Here is a 13,477-nt window from a genome sequence, read left to right on the forward strand (position 1 = left end):
GGAAACATCACTTCGGTTACTTTATTACAGCCTATTATCCCATCTGATCTCTTTATTAGAAATCCCCGCACTCTATTTTACTTTAAAAAGCACTTGGAACACAATTTTGTTTTGAGAATAAAACAAGCTCATCTTCTCAGAGCTCACAAGTATCTATAATGCTCTCATGAAACCTTATTGAATATGATGAGATTTGCAAGGGATGAAGGAATGTTACATGACACTAGACTTTGGCTAATTGCATATATAATGAAACTTAGGAAATATAGAAAATCAAACTTTTCTTTTATTACTAAAATATATTTGTAAGAAGAGGATTCCAGAAGCCTTGTTGGTAAAATGACCACCACCAGGCAATACACAGAAAGTAGCAAATTCAAAGGACCACATGATCATTTTTCTTCCACAGGGGAAAAAAAAAGTTTCCATTTTTAACTTGACACAAATAACTTACACTCACGAATTCTTAGAGGTGGGAGAATATTAGAGATTCTGTAGCCCAAGTCTAGGACCCGGCATGTATAAGATTATTTGGTTTAACAACATTGCTTTCATTACGTATTAAATGTGGGTCTTAGATTCAGAGGGTCATATTCATATTTTTAAAGGTCAACACCAGCCAAATGATCAAATAAAAAAAAGACCCCAGAACAGATAAAACAAAGGATGGAGGGAAGAGACTGAGAAAGTAACTCAGAAAGAAAAATAAAATTGTCAAAGAAATGGCTCCAAAGTCAAAGAGAACTCCCATCTCTCTCCCCCTCCCCCTCCCCCCACTTTTAAGAAGATTTCACTTTATCTAAAGAGTAAAGCACATGCTTTTAGATCCAAGGGTACCTGGTTCAAATCTCAGCAGGGGCAGATTTCTCACAAACTAAAAAGGCACTCTGCCTATTAAAGGTGCTGACTTAATACAGTTATATGGACCATTACTGTACAGAATGGGGATTCACAAACTATTTTCTAAATGGGGCCTTTTTGTGCATGTACAGTAATTCCTATAGAAGCCTCTTACAAATAAAAAAAGGAAAAAATGTGGAGGAAATCTAAGAACCCGTGATTTGAGCCTTTAATAACTATTGGTGTATTAGAGACAGCCATCTGCAGTAATATAGCAGATCAGGTCTTCCTGGAAATGACCTGAAAAAGCATTCTAAGGATAAAAGCTTAATATTTGTGCAGACGTCAGATGCCTAGAAAAGATGAACAAAATACACCTTGAAGTTTGGCCTCAATGATGGACCTCAAAATGCATGCTTTCCACGGAACTCCATTTCAACAGGAAGTAGCACTCAAACAGTTCCTCAGCAAAGACTATTTTGCTTGAGATTTCCACAAGAAGACTTCGTTGAGTAAATTTTTTACATGACACCATAACTTGACGGCTGAAAATCTTCCTTACCAGTGAAACCATGAAAAAGTCATGTGGTAAACATTCTATCTAATCCACCTTATGAAAGAACTCTGAGGAAATGGTTAGAAATCTGCTTCTACCATAAATTTATATATGGAGAGCTAGCCTTATTTGGTTCCGCATATTTGTGATCATTTATATCACTCTCCTGACAACATCATTACTCAGAATAATACTGAATTTTGAAAATACTTCCTTCCTCACCAGTTTCGTTATTTGTACTTCTCTGGGACCTACTGGAATGGAAATAATTGCAAATTTGGGCAGAGAGTCTAAAATATGAGTGACCCAACATATGAACAGTCCTTGCAAAAACAGGATTTCTTTCTTACAGAATAAACCTGACCACTGGGTCAATATTTCAAGTAATAGACTTTGGAAAAGTAATTTATTTTTTTTTAAATTTTTCAATGTTTATTTTTGAGAGAGAGAGATAGACAAAGTGTGAGCGTGGAAGGGGCAGAGAGAGAGGGAGACACAGAATCTGAAACAGGCTCTTGGCTCTGAGCTGTCAGCACAGAGCCTGACATGGGGCTTGAACTCACAAACTGTGAGATCATGACCTGGGCTGAAGTCATACGCTTAACTGACTGAGCCACCCAGGAGCCCCTACACCCAGAATTTTATGAATCTTATCTTTATTATACTGGCTTCAAATGACAAAAAAAAAAAAATGAAACAAAATTTAAACGCCCAACTGATTTAAAGAAAAGATGTAGAAAGAATGGTTGTTGGTTTTCATGAGTTTTATTACTGGATCCAGAAGTTTGAAGGATGACATCAGAAGTCAGCCTGCTTTTCCCTACCTCTCATGGGGTCTTCTCTTTAGGCTGGCTCCTCTCTCAGGCAAGCACCCCTCTCGGTTCCACAGGAAGGCTGTCAGCACCTGCAAGGTTGCACACATCTTCACAAGCTCATATCCTATGGCAATAGCTATTCCCTTCCCTTCAATGTTGCAACCCCCTCTTGAAAACTCAAGAAAGCCTTGTTTGTTGTTTAATCGAACTGGCCTAGATTTAAATGAAAAAAAAAAAAATGTACAGGGATTTCCTCTGATTTTAGCCAGTGGAGACAAAAGAAAACCATGTGGATTTCTTACGAGTTTGACCAAGAGGGTGACCAAAGGACATTCTTTTGGTTTGAAATGTCTTTTGCATAACAACTTTTGACTCACTAAATTCTGACCTGGAGTATATCCAGAGGTACACATACACACACACACACACACACACACATACACTCACACATACACACAACAAAATCGTACAATTTTGAAAACAGACTGAGCAATAATGTAGGGTCAGAATCTGGAAACAATTTTAACCAAGCATAAAGCTACTGAATCCTGATAAAAGTAGAATCTTGATAACATAAAAAGTAGAAGACGCATAGCCGATCCCCAATAAACATGAATAAATGAATGAATGAAGTCATTCGACAGAAGAAAAATGAGGTGAGTGGTGCGTCATGGAAGCTGACAGAAGAAACTTCTCATGAAGGCAAAGAAAATATATTTAATGCTCTGGGTGTATTAAAAGTGAAAGTGGCTTTTTCCTTGGCAAGAGGGCAGAGTACAACTTGACTACTTGCATTGCACACTTTTTGGATCCACATCTAGTCTTTCTGTTGCTCAAGTTTCTGTCCATGGGAGAGATAAATAATGAAAAATAATTATTACAAAGGAAATAGGATCTTCTTAATGTTACCAACATGACAGACTTTGCTATGGATGTACACAAAAATCTTTCTTCTGATGATATTCCACATGCTTTGACAGAAAAAAAGGACCACAGTTGTTGCACAGCTGAAACAGCTTCAGGGAGAAACTAAACCGATTTTGAAGATGTTGGAAGATCCAGAAACTACAAGGCAAATGCCATCAACCAGAGATGGTCAAATGCTGCTTGACCAACTGATGGACAAGCATGGCAAGAATATTCAGATACATTCTAAACATGCAGAATTCCAAATGCATGTGGGAATTACTCTGGAGCAGCAGAACATCTTTACTTCTTTAGAGTATTGGTTCCAGCAAACACAGAAATGCTTTGAGTTCATTATGGCAGAAAACTGGCCTCTGAAATCTTAATGCAGAATTGGGATGCAGCTATGGAAGGTCTTACATGCTTAAAAGAGATCATTGATAATTTTGTGAGATCTTAATTTTGGTCTCCTCAGTAATGAACATGGCTCATCCACTGGTCTTTATTTGTTGCCTTCGACCACCCCAAAAGGTGTGATAACATGATCGATCGCTTCCTTTACCAGTCACACTATCTTAATGCAATTCAGACCATTTGTCCACATATTTGACTACAGTTGTCATAACAAACAAGAATGTTCAAAAATGCCAGCAGGTGCTAAAAGATCTGATTAAAGTCATTCAGCAGGAGTCGTACACATATACAGACACAGACCCAATTACAGAATTTGTTGAATGCTTATATGTTAACTACCACTTTGATGGGGCTCAGAAAAAGCTGAGGGAATGTGATTCAGTACTTGTGAATGACTTCTTGGTGGCTTGTCTGGAGGATTTCATTGAAAATGCTCATCTCTTCGTATTTAAGACTTTTTTTCACATCCACTAGTGTGTATCGGCATTAACATGTTGACAGGCAAACTGACCATGACTCCAGAAGAAGCTCAAAGGCGGATTGTAAATTTGATTAGAAATGCAAGTTTGGATGCCGAGACTGATTCTAAATTAGGTCATATGGTTATGGGTAACAATGTAGTCTCACCCTATCAGTGAGTGATTGAAATGACCAAAAGCCTTTCATTTAGAAGGCAGATGTTGGTCAAAAATATTAAGAAGAAACTTAATCAGAATAGTAGGCTCCTAACTACACAACATAGGACTCTGGTTTCTGCTGAAGAACTATATAAAGACAAGATGAAAAAACTATAAAAATAAAGATGAAATAATAAAACCATTATATAAAGGGTGATATACATTTAGAAACAATATATTGAGTATGCATTTGGGGAAATTTGAATAAAATAAGCTGTTTCTTTTGTTTGTTTTTTAAGTGAAAGTGAGTTTGGGAAGCTATAAAAAAAAATCCTGGATAAAAAAAAAATCAAATCAGATATTAAATAACATTCTGTCCTGATTAATATTTAGTTATGGTTTGAAAATTTTAAATCTGTAAAATAATTCATTCATCAATTTAGCAAAGAAAACAATTATTGAGCATTTACGTCTGATACCATGATACGCACTTGGGATAAAAAATGAAATCAGGTACCTGCTTATCTGGGTATCTCTACTGAAAACAACAATCAGGTAAAGGTGAGAATCAGTAGAGTAGGAAAAAGTCAAGAGAGTTTGCTAGACTTGAGTGGCTAAGTTCAAGGCATACCGACTGCTGAGTGAGGGGTCAGGAATAACTTAGGGAAAATTAAACAATTGACCCCAAAAGAGAGCTGACCACGTTCATTTCACAATAAGAAATCAATAGAATGTGTCTATACATACAGCAAGAGTGGAGTTGAGAGTGACACCTAGGAGACAGATGTGGACAAATGTCTGGGCCAGGGGAAATGAAATAAGGTACTTGAATAGGATGATGTTATCAAGAAAGAATCTCAGCATGGTGGGTCAGTTTCTAGACACATTTCAAATATTGCCCAGTGAAGCTCAAAAATTTCTTCCAGATGGTTTGCCTAACATGTCTACCATTATATTTATTCTTTGACTTATTGGATTAATAGTTATTTAATAAACTCTGTTATTAATTTTTGCAAGACTCACTAAAAGGAGCCTTGAAGTCTAAAGAAGTGGTTTTCTACTAGCCCATGGGATAGCCATGTTTTCTAAAAAGATCTTTGCTCTCATCAAAAGAAGGTGGAGTTTGGTTTGGGGAGAACAATGCTTTAAGACTGGATAATTCAAGAGTTTATAATCCAATAATATTTAATTTCAGAATTCCAAAACATAACACAGAGCATTTTAGCCATAAAATTGCTCTGAGCCTCACATGCCTCAGCAGTATAATAGAGATAATGGACACATCACAAGGTCATTGGGAAAATTAAATGACATGATATATGGGAAACCATAGTACAATACACGGCATTGTATAAACTCATTTCTTAAAGTTTTGTTTTGGCCTCATTTCCTAAGTATACGCTAAAAAAATCCTCATGTTTGTCTTAGTTTCAATAATTCCTATTTAAATTTTCTGGTAGTCATAAAAAAGTCCTGGCAGTGAACTTCTCAAGTGGTTGAAGTCACTTGACCTTTAGCCTCCTGCTTTAAAAAATCTCTCAAGAGATATGTTTAATGGCCCAGAAATATACTGCCTGTCATGTCCTATTGCCTAATTAATGGCCAACTAAGAGGCCCTGTATGGACTGCCCCGCAGTAATTGTGAACTGATCTTGTACTCAAGGAAATGAATTGGCTCCACGACATCAGCACTGTCATAGAGCATTTACTGTATTTAAATTTCCACAACCCTTAGAACAGACAGAGCATGCAAGGGCTGGTTAACTGAGCATACAAACATCGGGTGAGCGGATAAAAAAAAAAGTCATGTTGCTCACTGTGCCAGAGAATCATACATTATTGGTTTCTGCAAACCCCTTGAATCAACTAAAAACCTACCAAGTAAGCATTTTTATTTTAGCCATGTTTGTGATAGAAGTCACTGAATTCTTTTAATGATAATTAGAAAAAAAAAAACAAAATTTGTGGTTTGAAATTGTTCCGTTTGAAGATAAATGAAACTCTGGAGAATGGGAAGCAAATATATTGTGAAAGCTCATGATTTGAAATGGGTGGTAGAAAGTATATATCCCCAAATCAGAGAAAAACTGGGGGTCTTTTAAATTCTTTTTTCTTTCCAGAGAGAGAGAGAGAGCGAGAGCGAGAGAGAGAGAGAGAGAGAGAGAGAGCAGTAGGAACTAACTTGCTGGTAAAATGCCACCAAGTAATTCTGGATCTTTCCTAATGACTAAAAAGTATTTAAGATTAAATATGAATGTTAATCTCAGGGTCTCTAGTCTGTTCATCTGTAAAGAATTCAGATCACTAGTATTTAGAGATTCATTGGAGTACCCTCAAAGTAACATTTTCAGTATTCCTGTGAGGCTGTGACATTTTTAGCTTTAAAAAGTTACTTTAAGCCACTTTGGGAGGGGGAAAAGTATCCAGATGGATCCCTCAACTTGAAAGCAACCATCCCCTTAGCTGGGCTCCTGCAAAGGAAGGGAGAAAAAAAAAAAGGGAGGGAGAAGTAATTGGCATGTAAAGATATGAGAAAAAGAAAGATCAATGAAAGGAGAAAAATAGGGAGAGGACTGGATAAACAAGCCAGGATTACTTAAAATCCCTTAGATTTGGGAAAACAGAGTCAAAGCTCGAAGGATGAAGAAGAAGAGCCACGGGGCTACGTTTAAATCAAAACGCTATCTTTTTAAAATGAGATGATTAAAAAAAAAAACATTAAACTAATTCCTAATTTCGTCTTTGCATAATGACATTCTTCCCATGTCCTCATCTTGATGCCCCCTGTGAAAACACCACATCTACTAATGAGGGTAAAGGGGCATAGCATGTGACCAGCACGTGACCAGCATGTGACCAGGAGTGTTAACAGTTCTGAGGCAGTTACTCAGAGGCAACTGCAGAATACATTTATTTAGGACACCACACATCCCTAGGGTGAGTGTTTGTTTTATAGTCTTGGCTTCTCCGCCTGACCCCTATCCGGGTTGCCAAGAGTAACATCATTCAATTTGTAATTCAATGTTTCACCAACAACGTTCGTGTCTTGTAGACACACAGAAGACAGAAATCTTTGAAACCAAAAGGTGCCTGAATTAATGGAGCTGACATGCAGCCAGCAGTAAACGGCAAAGGACCAATGAAAACAATCACCATGTCCCGTGTCAATTCTGTTTCTAGGTAACTTTGCCTTCCTGCCTGACACGTGGATTTTGTATCATCCTTAAGTTGCTCTAATATTGAAACGTGAAATTTGGAGGTTTTGAAATAAATGTAGCTAAATGGAACTTTTGGATGAAGGGCCTCTGGTTTGTTCAGATCTGTTAAAGTAATAGGGAAAGGCACAAAGGATCAAGGCAAGAAAGGCCCCAATCTTTGTTCGATGAGTGATAAAACAGCATTACTTGGGGAAAATTGGCCTGACCTTCACCTGCATGATGCTTCCGCTGCCTCAGTAATTCTTGCTTTGCTCTGATTAGGTAAAGATTGCCCCTTTCCCTGCAGGAAAAGTCAAAGAACAAAAAGGGGAAAAATTCTTGACTTAACTATAAAGAATTTATTTTTTTAATCACAGTTGGGCTTATCCAAGCCAGTTTCTAATCTTATTTTTTTAGGCTTAAAAAAAAAAAAAGAAACCTATCTTTTAAAAGAAATTCTTTGGATCATTTTCTTTATAACCCCTAGTCTAGATCTCAACTCACATTTCTTGGATGTATTAAGAAAAAAAAAAAAAACTCTTCCTCGCTTGAAATGATAGCTTTTTCCATTTCTTTTAGGCTCTCGTCTAAGCTCTGCCAGGAATGGACGGAAGGGAGAAAGACACAGGCCCTCTCAGCTGGCTGGAACAGTAAGCAAAATGCATCAGTTGGCAGAATCCTGCCAATGTTCCAAGGAAATCTGAAGCGGGTTCCCACCCCCACCCCTCCATGGATGCCCGCCCGTGGAAGACAGAGCTCCATGGAACCATGATATTAAGTTGCAGACTCTGCCTGTTCGTATAGACCAGAGCTTTTCTGTGACATTACTGTCAAACAGCCCCCTGTGTGACTAATATTTTTAACAGCATGCTATTTAAAATTTGACAAGGATATAATAATTCATTCTTCAGATAGTCAACATACTATGAGAGTAAGTCATGTCTTCAAAGTATCTTTCAAAGGGGCTATTAAAAGTAGGTTAAAGTTTTCCCCCTACAGCATGCAATTTCATTTTGGCTTTACCACTTCAACCACATAAAATTAAATTTTGACTTGAGAGTGACCTACTGAAAATTAGATGGAAAAATAAGGGGAAAGATTTAAATTACTGATTCAAAGGAAACTAACATGTCTGTCTGCAATTTAGCATACAGTTTGCTGAGCCTTCCGAGAATCTTATGTTTCTGGTAGTCACTATTTTCCTCTTAGGATTCAGATTGTATTTTTAATGAAAATGTTGTAGAACTTAATGGAATGTAATATCTTGTGATATATAGACTTAAGGCAACACAGGAAAGAATTAGCCACACATATTTTCTGCCATAATCCTCCTCTCTACTCCCAGCCTTCTTGTAACCTGTGATCTAGCCACCCAAATCAACTAGACATTCTCTCAAATAAACTATGCTCTCTAAAGCTCTTATAAAGTTGTTACCTGCTGGTCCTTCTCCTTTGAAATTCTTCACCAGCAATCAAGATTTATTCTACATTGTTATAAAAATAAGGTGATTTCGAAGGTTTCACTTTTGGAAGGGGATACGGCAATAGGCATTGATGTGATTGTCCTAACAAAAGTAGAATGTGAGTGTTTAGAGAAGACTTTCGGACATTTACTACAGAACTATATACAGAATATTGCACTGAGGCCCATGGGAATCACAAAAATGACGTAGGATATTTCACAAATGGATTTTTGGTATCTTCCACTTTGAATTATTGTAATTATGAAAATTATCTTTCTTTCTAATTATAGATCGATACATAGACAGATAGATAGATACACAAACACACATACACATATTGGTTAGGATAGCCTAGGTTGTGCTGTGTTAACGAGCAGCACGTTAATACCAATGGTTTCACGCAACAAAATTAAAGTTTTGAGCAGGCAAATCTACCGTGGTCTCTCCTTGGTCACTTTCCACAGCACCTGTATGCCACGTATTTACTTGGCATTCCAGCATGCTTTGATCCTGTAGCACGCATACTTCTGTGAGCATCTCTGCAGACGAAGAGCAAGAAGAGAGTTCAAGTCATCAAATGCTTCACCCAGCTCCTCTGCTCATATTTCATTGGCCAAAACATGTCCTGTGGCTGACACCCACCATTAAAGGGGCAGAGGAGTGCAATTTTCCCTTGTGCCTTATCGAAGACAAGAACCAGAGATGGGTGGTCTGTACTTGTGCCAGCATACAGGCGGACAGAATTTCACAATCAAATGCCTTGCTCTTTTTTATCTCCAAATTACTCTCATCTTCACTCTGTGGCTTATAATTATTGCCAAGAGCAAACTGTTAAAAAGCTAACACTACCAGCATTCATCCACAGAACCGGTTTATTTTACCATTACTTAAACAAAGAAGAACATCATCCTTCAAAGCCTCAAGTGTTTTTGGCATCTAAATATATCCGTTTAACATAACTTTTCACAAAGTATTCCAAGTATTAGAAAGAGTGAACCAAGTACAAGAATTTGTTACAAAATCACCCACAGTAAGAACAACCTAAGTGCAATATGAGATAAAATGCTTTAAACACAGGTTGATACTTTTCTTTCCTATTCTTTTATAAAAGTATAAATATGTAGTCTATACCTGCCAATTTTAACTGCTTGGCAATTCTCCCAAGGATTTACTCATGTCACGCATTTAATGACAAATGTATCGGCATCATCTGAGATGGGAATTGAGATGCTCAAAACTACAGTCAGTATCTCCTATTGCTTTATACTCCATCAAAGATGATGCAAGCTGACTTCAAAGGGAGCTCAGTACTTGCATCAACTCTGCAGGGGTGTTGAGTAAAATGAGGAATGGAAAAAAAAAAGGAACACCATTATGTTTTGAATTTCAAGTCCTAAATCATTATTTCCTAGCTGTGCATGAGGTTACGTAGACAGAAAGTAAAATGACAACTGGTCATGTCATTGGGATGATGATATAGGAGGATCAGGAAGCTTAAGAAGATGATTTTTTTAAAGTCACATTAAAAAAATCTCTCTCCCCTGGTGTTCAGATATTCCTAGGACATTTTTCAGTGATGGAGAGACACTCTGGTACCCCCATAACGTCCAGGTGCCTGCTGGGGATTGACCTGTTTCAGAACTCTCTTCTCAGGAGTAATAATGTGCTACCCCTGAAGATAATTAAATGTGAGGTATCCAAATAGTCACTTACATCTGCTGTCGGGCCTCTATTTCTAAACGGAATCTGTATGGCTATTTGTCAGTAATGGAGAATTCACTTGTTATTAATCTTCAAAAATGAAAAGTATTCAATTTTCTTTTAAAAACACATTTATTTTGCCATTGCAAAGTGTGTACAAAATGCTGTTTCCCACGTGGCGCTGTATTCATGGTGTGGACCTAATGGCTTGAAAGAAATTCATATGATCCATTTGTTTAGAAAAAATCTTTTCAAGTGCCTAAGTATTTAGTTACAGTCAATTGCTAAAATAATATTTATCTAGAAATGTGTGTGTATGTGTGTGCGCTTATGTGGGTGACAAAAGGCAAAATAATTTATAGCACCAATTTGGGGTACATATTCAAACAAGACAGAATTCGTATTTACTTGAAAAACAGGAATGCCTCTGGATTTAGTTAAGTATCTCAGTATAGTACCATGTGATTTATAATGTTCCTGGAAGTGTTTTTTACAGCATTACTTTTGAAAAATAAATGAGGAACATTTAAGCCAAGGCAGTACTTAAATTATGGTGTTATGATACCACATGAAGCACCAGAGAGACCCAAAAGGCAAAATGAAGCTGGAACTCATTGTGTTTCTCCTGGTATCATCAGAAGACCAGCAGTCTTTACCAAAAACATTTGGCCGCTCTTTTTAAACTAAACTTTTACATTAGGTGACCTCTAAAGATGTACTACATAATACCTTTTTGTGCATTCTACAATTATGAAAAACATCCCATACAGTCAGGTGATCATTTTGATAAAAGCAGGATAAGAAATCTTTTTAAAAATTTTTTAAATGTTTATTTAATTATTTTGAGAGAAAGAGAGAGACAGAGTGTGAGCTGGGGTGGGGGAGGGTGTGAAGAGAGAGAGGGAGACCCAGAATCCAAAGCAGGCTCCAGGTTCTGAGCTGTCAGCACAGAGCCAGACGCAGGGCTCAAACTCAGGAACCTGAGATCATGATCTGAGCCAAAGTCAGATGCTTAACTGACTGAGCCACCCAGGTGCCAAAAGAAATCTTGATAGTACCTCTAAACTCCTGCAGTGTTAATGATAATACCACTATTACGCCTCTATTTTTCCAGAACTGCAGGTCACCATTCCTCACTGCAGTATTTAGTGTTTCCTTCATACATATTGCTACAAGATCCCTTTCGCCATGGGTCCTGAACTGTACCCTTTGTTCCTTATGTACATTTAGATCAGTGACTTCCAAAGTAGGGTACCTGCAACTCAGCCTGTGTGCAAGTCAATTCTTTACATAAAAGTACCTTGAAGTAGAAGTTTTACTTCATCGTTTTAATTTTGTTTATGCTTTGTAAATGGTATATTGAGTATAAATATACTTGTGTTTCAAGTCAAAAAATAGATATGTTGGGAATGTGCATTTACACATTTATAATGAAAAGGATATACACATAAAAAAAGTTTTAGATCACTAGTCCACCTACCACTCAGCAAAGGTTAAAGATATATTTGTTATACTTTAAATGCCTAGGGCTAGTTTCAAATTAATACGGCATGTACTTAGATTGGCAATGGAAAAATTATTGTTATCAGATAGTAGTTTTCTCAGGGATTCAGCATGGCATCCTAGATGTGTTTGATAGAGTATTTTGTTTCCTAATGTAAAGTGCCTGGTCTATGAAATCAGATTAAAATTTAAATATAGGGAAAAAAATTAAAAAAAATTTCAATATAGGAAATTAGCTTTACATACAAAATTGTTGGCTAATCATTTCAAAGTCAAATATTTCTAAATACGACTAATAATTTTCTGATTGAATACTCTGCTCCTGGTATGTATCTTCACATCATGGTGAGTAGAGACTAATTGTGTCGATGAAAAGGGGTTCCCCTAATCCAGAAACACTGGGATTCAGTATGTGCCATTTAACATTTCATCTTCATATAGCATTACCCCAACTTCATAAATTAATTTCAGTAGAAATAGAATGCTAAGGAATGTTTACATTTTTATCATTTGATTTTATTTTTATTATTTTTTAACATTTTATTTTTAAGTAATCTCCATACCCAACATGAGCTTGAACTCATGACCCTGAGGTCAAGAGTCATGCTCTACTGACTGAGCCAGCAAGTTACCCCAAGAATGCTAAGGAATATTTTTAGGTTAACATGCCATCCAGCCAGGTTTGTGAGTAAGAGCTGATTTTATTTTGTACCTTCAAGAGACTAGAAGGTACAGTTACTGAAATGCTTTGCTGACATAAGAATGGGATTGCTTATTTCTCCTTCAAAAAAAAAGTGTCAACTACCTTAATAATATTCACAAACCTCTTTATTCTAATACTTAAAAATTTTATATATATATATATATATCACCACACAGGATAGAGGTTAAAAGACAACCTTTTACTTCCCAACATTTTCCTGTTGAAACTATGGTCTCTTTTCTCTGAGAAATTTCTTTTTATTTTTTTTTATTTTTTTTAACGTTTGTTTGTTTTTGAGACAGAGAGAGACAGAGCATGAACGGGGGAGGGTCAGAGAGACAGGGAGGCACAGAATCCGAAGCAGACTCCAGGCTCTGAGCAGTCAGCACAGAGCCCGACGCGGGGCTCGAACTCACGGACCGTGAGATCGTGACCTGAGCTGAAGTCGGACGCTCAACCGACTGAGCCACCCAGGCACCCCGAGAAATTTGTTTTAAATGCTAGATATTTCTGCCTTTTTGTTTAGAGCAATAGTCTTTAGTTTTAGGAGCACTGATAATTCCATTATTCTATTACATATATTCTTCTGGCCCAAAATGAAGAAAGAAACTTTAAAATTATGTTTTCCACAGTGAGTAATATAGTTTGATCAATAATCAATAAAGTGTTAATAATTTCCTACTTGGTATGTTGGTATGTTAGGGTTGGGGCTAGGCACTGTGTCAAGCTAGGGTGATAAGCCAGTAATGAAAGGTGTTAAAT

General features: G+C 37.0%; 1 long non-coding RNA gene and 1 pseudogene across 1 annotated transcript in view; one reads left to right on the plus strand and one right to left on the minus strand.

The window, feature by feature from the left end:
- Positions 1-2,213: 2,213 nt before the first annotated feature.
- Positions 2,214-13,477, minus strand: part of LOC132683203 (uncharacterized) — a 33,146-nt gene continuing 21,882 nt past the window's right edge. Inside the window, exons 8-9 of the long non-coding RNA XR_009612100.3 lie at positions 9,244-9,347; positions 2,214-2,300 (exon numbers count right to left, since the gene is read on the minus strand). This is a non-coding gene — a long non-coding RNA (uncharacterized LOC132683203). The remainder of the gene's footprint in view (positions 2,301-9,243; positions 9,348-13,477) is intronic.
- On the plus strand, positions 2,835-4,291 carry LOC132684237 (eukaryotic translation initiation factor 3 subunit E pseudogene; annotated as a pseudogene).

The sequence above is a fragment of the Panthera onca genome, chromosome C2 (genome assembly GCF_046562875.1).
Source record: "Panthera onca isolate mPanOnc1 chromosome C2, mPanOnc1 haplotype 2, whole genome shotgun sequence".
NCBI classification, from domain to species: Eukaryota; Metazoa; Chordata; class Mammalia; order Carnivora; family Felidae; genus Panthera; species Panthera onca.